The sequence below is a fragment of the Aplysia californica genome, unplaced genomic scaffold (assembly GCF_000002075.1).
Source record: "Aplysia californica isolate F4 #8 unplaced genomic scaffold, AplCal3.0 scaffold00076, whole genome shotgun sequence".
In the NCBI taxonomy this organism is placed as follows: Eukaryota; Metazoa; Mollusca; class Gastropoda; order Aplysiida; family Aplysiidae; genus Aplysia; species Aplysia californica.
In genome coordinates, this window is record NW_004797346.1 from 1386335 (window position 1) to 1393402 (window position 7068).

At 39.0% G+C, this 7068-nt stretch overlaps 1 protein-coding gene across 1 annotated transcript in view; it reads right to left on the reverse strand.

Moving 5' to 3' along the window:
• Positions 1 to 1787, reverse strand: part of LOC101861649 (aquaporin-8) — a 43593-nt gene extending 41806 nt beyond the window's left edge. The window contains exon 1 of the mRNA XM_013080168.2: positions 1659 to 1787. The gene's annotated coding sequence lies outside the window, so the exon portion shown is untranslated. The remainder of the gene's footprint in view (positions 1 to 1658) is intronic.
• Positions 1788 to 7068: the final 5281 nt, after the last annotated feature.

A 7068-nucleotide genomic window follows, 5' to 3' on the forward strand; every position in this document is an offset into this window, starting at 1 on the left:
GAGAGAGAGAGAGAGAGAGAGAGAGAGAGAATTAGGGTTAGCGGAAGATTTTGTGTCTCAGTGCGTGTGCTGGACAAACCGAAGAAAATACATAAAGACCAATACAGTCAATAGAATAATAAGCCAAGTTTTGACATCGATCATATAAGTGCAAGAAGCTTCAAACAAGGTGCTCGTCCATTTACACTGTCACCGACTTCGTAGTACATGTATGTGTGTCTTATCAGAGGAAATTCGTTCCGCTGTGAATATTTGTTGGTTACGAAGTGTTGGTTTCGGTTTCCAGTCTGAGTAGGGTATAACACAATAGACATCATTCGTCATTAGCCGCCAAGGAAACTGTCTGTTCATATTTTAGCAGAAGGAGGTGTTTTCCTTCCATAATATTTATTTGTTTATTATTATTTTACGGGAGTTTGGGGTTAAAGTAAGCTTTACTTATTTATTTATTTATTTTTGTTTGTTTGTTGTTTTGTTTCTTAATGTTTTTGTTTGTTTTATAAACACGTAATAAATAGGCTACATAGGTAATAAAAATCAGAAACCTGTCAACGGAATACCTGTTCCATCGATTTCATGGTGGGTCAATTCGGCGTCGTCGTGCATGTTAAAACAATCTGATTTTATTTCTCAGTAGAATTCAACTATACGTCAAGGGAGGGAAAAGGGGGAGGGGAGGGGGGCGTAATAGAAAATGGGAACAAGTAAAAAACAAAAATAACTTAAGCAGGTACAATGGAAAGAGACAGAGTATTTTCTTGCAGAAAGGTCTGAAAGGCAACTACTGGAAAAGCTGAAAAGAAGAAGAAGAATTCAAGTAACTCACAGTTTGTGGTGACATATTACGCAGTCTATCATAGACAAATTGCAATAAAAATAACGAGGTACCCATATAGGCATATGATCAAGCATTTTTGCTATCAATCCGTCTATTATGCTTCACAGAACAATAGTGATACAATATTTGGGACGGGTTTATCAACTAGGTTTTCAAAGAACAAGCAGCACGTGACTGTATCAGCTTAAACGTATCTTTGACCATGAGAGCAGTTGAAACAAAATTATGTATATATCGTTATCATACGTGTTTTGTAAAACGCAGTAAGGTAGTTAATGCATCACACACACACACACACACACACACACACACACACACACACACACACACACACACACACACACACACACACACACACACACATCAGGAGGACGACAAAGAGGACGAGGAAGAAGAGTTGTAGATTCAGGAGTAAGAGTTGTACCGATATTAGAAGTAGTGATAGTAGTGAAAGCATTAGTAGTAGATATAAATGTTATATTAGTACTAGTTGTAGCAGCAGCAACAGCAGCAGAAGCAGCAGCAACAGCAGCAGCAGCAGCAGCAGCAGCAGCAGCAGCATCAGAAGCAGCATCAGAAGCAGCAGCAGCAGCAGCAGCAGCAGCAACAGAAGCAGCAGCAGCAGCAGCAGCAGAAGCAGCAGCAGCAGCAGCAGCAGCAGCAGCAGCAGCAGCAGCAGCAGCAGCAGCAGCAGCGAAAAAAAGAAGAAACAGAAGAAGAAGAGGAAAAAGAAGAAAAAGAAGAAGAAGAAGAAGAATTAAGTATATTTTTAAACAGCATAATATTATTACTGTTTTATAGCAATTTTGTAAAACCTCACCTAGCAAGACTTGTACTGTTGCAGTGAAATTCCAACGCTAGTGAACTGCCTCTGTTCGTCTTTGGCTTTCGGGGAATATTTTAATATGACCTTCCCTTGATTTGTGATCGTGAAATTGAAATAAAATTGATGTCTTCTCTCCGTGCTCCTTCTCCAAGATGCTTAAGGAAGTAAAGTCGTTGGCTTTGAAAAGAACACATCACGTGCATTAGAATATTATTTTGATTCAGGTTACGCGGGCCCACATCTGGACATTCCCCGTTACGGTTGGTTGGTGACCTGAGACCACATCTGCTAAATATTTTGACTTGCGCTAGAGCGATACATCCACAATTATGGAAGACAAGCGTATCGCATCATAATGTACACTATTATTACAGTAATGCCTATAGTTTTTCATCCTTGTCTTTGTACCTTACCATGGTACTATTATTTTCAGAGCCTCAGGCAGTCTCATACACAACCATTTCCCATCTTACCCCATCAAATCACCCCCCCCCCCCCGAAAAAAGGAGTCATGTGCATACGTCTTGAACTGGTAAAACGGGTACCGTCGCTATTTATAAAATTTACATTGTATGTTTGTCAAGAGCCTTTTGAAGTTAATGAAACCTGTGCCGCATCGCTGAGTGTACGCAAAAAGGAGACAAAGTGCACATCACGAGACAGGAAAAACACAATAATCATATTATTTTCTTTTTCTTTCCTTTTTTTGAGTTTTAACGTCCTGATACGCTGATCTTGCATAAAACTACAGAACAGAAGACATGTGATACGTCTCCTTAGCGAAATATTTCATTCATTCAGTCTCTCTGTGCTCTACGGCTCAGTTTTAACACCAATATAAATAAAATAATAAAACTATTGCAGTCCTTTTTTGTGGTTGATACACGGGTCATGTTGCTTTGGATATTGTCGCAATTGGCAAACCAAACTGGAATAGTAATAATAATTATTACTATGAAACTCTAGAGAAATTAGGTAGGCTGGTTATGGATTTTTCTTTTTTATTCTTTGCTATGCATGTTCTTAGAAGAAAGTGCGTGGGTTTAACGCCCCTATCAACTCTACTAAGTTATTTAAAAGGTGAGAGCTCTGAATTTAAAGTCCGTTTCCAATAGGATCGAGCCAAAAAGTCTTGAAAAAGCTCTAAAAACAAAGCTTTGTTTAGGATTCGAACAACGACCTTCCACTCCGTAGTCCTGCATGATACCAACTAAGCCAACGGAGCGCCCCGTACACTTAGAAGTATAATTATATAAAAGAATGAAAATATTCTAATAAAGAAAAGGAAAATGTTTGCCAATTAATAATGAATATGTCAACCTGTTAGTAACGTAGTAATACACCTGGTCCTGCATTTGTATACAATGGTCGTCGCCTTAGATCCTGGTCGTCGAGTGCGATGGACAAAAATAATGGGCTGTTGGGGAGATATCACTGTGGGGTACGTCTCAACTCCTAGAACGTGACGTCCTGGTTACCTCACGCATTTATTTTTTCATGAATAACGACCCATAGAAGACACTGATGCTCAAGGAAAGATAGAGTGTGGTAAATTTTGTTTGATTTTTGTTTGTTTGTTTTATTATTTGTTTGTTTTATTGTTTGTTCGTTTGCGTGTATGTTTGTTTGTCCATACCATTTGTTTTGTTTGTTTGTTTGCTTTTTTGTTTGTTTGTTTGTTTTACTTTTTCTTCGGGGGGAGGGATGGCTTAATGTGTGTTAGCATGCTAATGATAACAAGTGATTTCAGCCATTTGAGTTGATTTCCACTACGTTTCATTGTCCTGGAGATTTGATAACATGTTAAAATTAAAACCATGACACAGAACCAAAAGCAACGCTGCGTTATGGAAAAAGGAAAAGAATGACCAGTAAAATGGGGCAGCTTATGAAAGGCAGTCGGACTCCTTGACCACTTGAGAGAGGAAGAAGAGATTGAACGAGTCGGAAACCGCATAATAACTGACCCTAGCAGCACGCGCCGCTCAAGTACATGCCTGAAATAGAAGTATAAGCAAAAACCGTGTTATAAGAGATTTAGGAGTACAAAGTCGGAAGTATATAATTTTAATTCATCTAGAAACATACTTTATGAAATACGATCGAGTTATTTCGTCTTTCTTATTAATAGCAATCTTAGGTTTATACTGTGTGATAGTATGTATGTCTGCTTATGTGTTTACGTTAATCTAAAGAGTCTTTGTATTTATGCTTATTCACTCATGTGTTTGTGTTGAGATGAAGATATTGCAGTGTGGGGGAGTGGGTGGTACAGACCGTCTTATTATTACTATTATGCTTCCCGGGAAGCTGAGAATGTTTCGGAGTGTACTATGGTCTGCTGGGGTAATAATATAGTGTAAAGCGCATAGAGCCTGCTGTTGAGCGAGGATATGCGCTATACAAATGCTATCTATTATTATTATTACCTTACGTATTACTACTACTATTACTACTACTACTACTACTACTACTACTACTACTACTACTACTACTACTACTATCATTAATATTATTATTACCGCTACTACTATCATTAATATTATTATTTACCGTATACTTGATGTTGTTACACGTATTAGCAGCAGCAGTTGTAGTAGTAGTGGCCTAGTGGTTTGGCTCTCGGACTCACAACCGTAAGGTCGTGGGTTCGAATCCCGCCAGGAGCCCGACGTAGTGTCCTTGGGAAAGGCACTTTACACGAATTTTCCTCACTTCACCAAGGTGGGAATGGGTACCCTGGCTATAGACAGTGAAAGATCTTGTCAGTTTGTTAGTGTTTGAGCGCTTAATCAGCTGTTTGCACTGTATGCTTCCCGGGAAGCTGAGAATGTTTCGGAGTGTTCTATGGTCTGCTGGGGTAATAATATAGTGTAAAGCGCATAGAGCCTGCTGTTGAGCGGGGATATGCGCTATTCAAATGCTATTTATTATTATTTATTATTTAGTAGTAGTAGTAGTAGTAGTAGTAGTAGTAGTAGTAGTAGTAGTAGTAGTAGTCGTAGTAATTATTATTGCCATTATACTTGATGCTTTTAATATTGGGCATTATTATTATTTTTATCATTATTATTACTATTATTATTATAATTGTAATTATCAATTGTATTACTACTACTATTAATTACTTTTACTATACCCCTAGCTCAAGGAGGTTTTTGATTTTTCCCAACAGGTTGTTTGCATAGATAGATAGATAGATAGATAGATAGATAGATAGATAGATAGACAGATAGATAGATAGATAGATAGATGGATACGAGAGTCGTTAAAAAAGTTCTGCCTCCAAGTTCATATTTTCTGTATTCATGATGCTACATACAAATGTTATACACCAAATCAAAGCTTAGGGAGTCTGCTACATGACAGTGCCTTTATTTTTCAACATAATCGCCTTCTTTGTCGATGCAAATCCGCCAACGTCGAATAAGTTGTCATATGCCGTCGGCGAAAAATTCATGAATATTTTCCTCTGAACCAGCGACGCACATCTTCTTGAATTTCATAGGCATAACGTTTTCCTTTGAGGTACTTCTTCAACTTAGGAAAAGGATAAAAGTCAGATGGAGCAATGTCTGGACTGTAAGATGGGTGCGGTGAGGTCTCTTGAAATCTGAGACTTTTCATGGCATCTTGAGTTTGTCGACTCGTGTGTGGACGGGCGTTGTCGTGGTGCAAAATAGCATTTTTTTTTCGGGCCGAACTCGTGACAGCCGTGCTGTAAGTTTTCTCAGGGTCTCAATATATCGTTCGGAGTTGATAATGGAACCCTGTTCCAAAAATTCCATATGAATCAGACCATCGCAGTCCCAAATCACTGTCATAAGCACTTTCTTTGCAGATGAAACAACTTAAAACTTCTTGGGGCAAAAGTGAGCCAGTGTGCCTGTATTCTTTCAATTGTCTTTTGTTCTCTGGGACATAATGGTGCACCCAAGTCTCGTCTCCTGTGACTATACGATGTAAGAAAGCTTCCCCTTCATCAGTATAACGACCCAAGAGTTCATCACTAACTTGACTTCGGTTCCATTTCAGCACGGGTGACAACATGTGGGGAACCCACCGTGCACACACTTTCCTGTAACCCAACACATCATGGATAATATACTGAGCATTCCCTACAGAAATCCCTAACATTTCACTGACATCTCTTACTTTGATCCGTCGGTTTGCTTGGATGATCCCATCCACTCTCTCCTGGTGTTTGAACATCACTTGCAGATTTGGGAGGACCCCAACGAGCTTTGACATGCAAATCAGTCTCTGCTGGACTGGTTTCAGCGAACTCCTTTGCCCATCTTCGAACAGTACTTACATCTACACATGCTCCACCATAGACAAGCTTCATTCGCCTATGAATGTCAATGGGTGCAGCTCCATCTGCAGTGAGGAACTCAATAACAGCTTTTTGCGGTAAGCGCCTAGGTTTGCTGGACGCTATTTTCTCGGCGACAAAGTACCTTAGCTTCCATGATGTAAACAGCAATAGCATAAAGGTGTGACATCATAGCATAAATTTGTTTTTTGGATTTGACAGTATACATATTGAAAGTCAATTGTGTACAAATTTCATGAAGATATCTTGAATAGTTCAGAAGTTATGGGGGAGGAGGCAAAACTTTTCGAAAGACCCTAGTAGATCGATAAATCGAACAGCTTGCATTACTTTTTAACCCTCCCTCGTAGATAGCTAGATCACATGCGACCTAAGAATTTGACAAAGTACCAGTGTGACCACCTATAATCTCTCTTTTTTATCTTTGTAATTGGAAGGTTATAATTATTATGCAATGATAAACCTGAAAAACTCATATAAATAACCAACGACATGTATCAGTAGGCCTAAAGTATGAGAAGAATTATAATGAGTATGTGTGTTCCTCATTATCAGTACTTCATAAGTTTGACAATACAGCTCAAATAAATTAGGCTACTTAACACAATATCATCGAATCTTCACGTGCTCAAACTTCGACTATGCACAATGAAAATGAACACATTGTAATAGTGTTGTCCGAAAATCGAAAGACTGAAAAGTCTGCGAAATGAATATCTTTTTTTTTTTTTGGTAAATGTTTTACGGCGAGCGCGCGGGACACATTGAACATTTTCAGTTGGTTGGACATTTTTTATTTTGCCCCGGCGGCGGCCAGAAGCCTACTTTTTTATAGATTTTTTACTACCAAGGGATCTTTAACGTGCGCAACTTGCACACGGGACCTTCGAGATGTTTCGCTCTTATCAGAGAAGGCAGCAGAAAGAGTCAGGAGCCCAGAGGAGGGGGCAAAGAAGGTGAGGGGATGGGGGCAGAGAATGGAGACGAAAGCAAACGATAGAACATTGCTATTGAGCGGGAAAGGATGAAAAAGGAGAAACTTTTAGAGAAAAAAATGTTTCCGTCGCT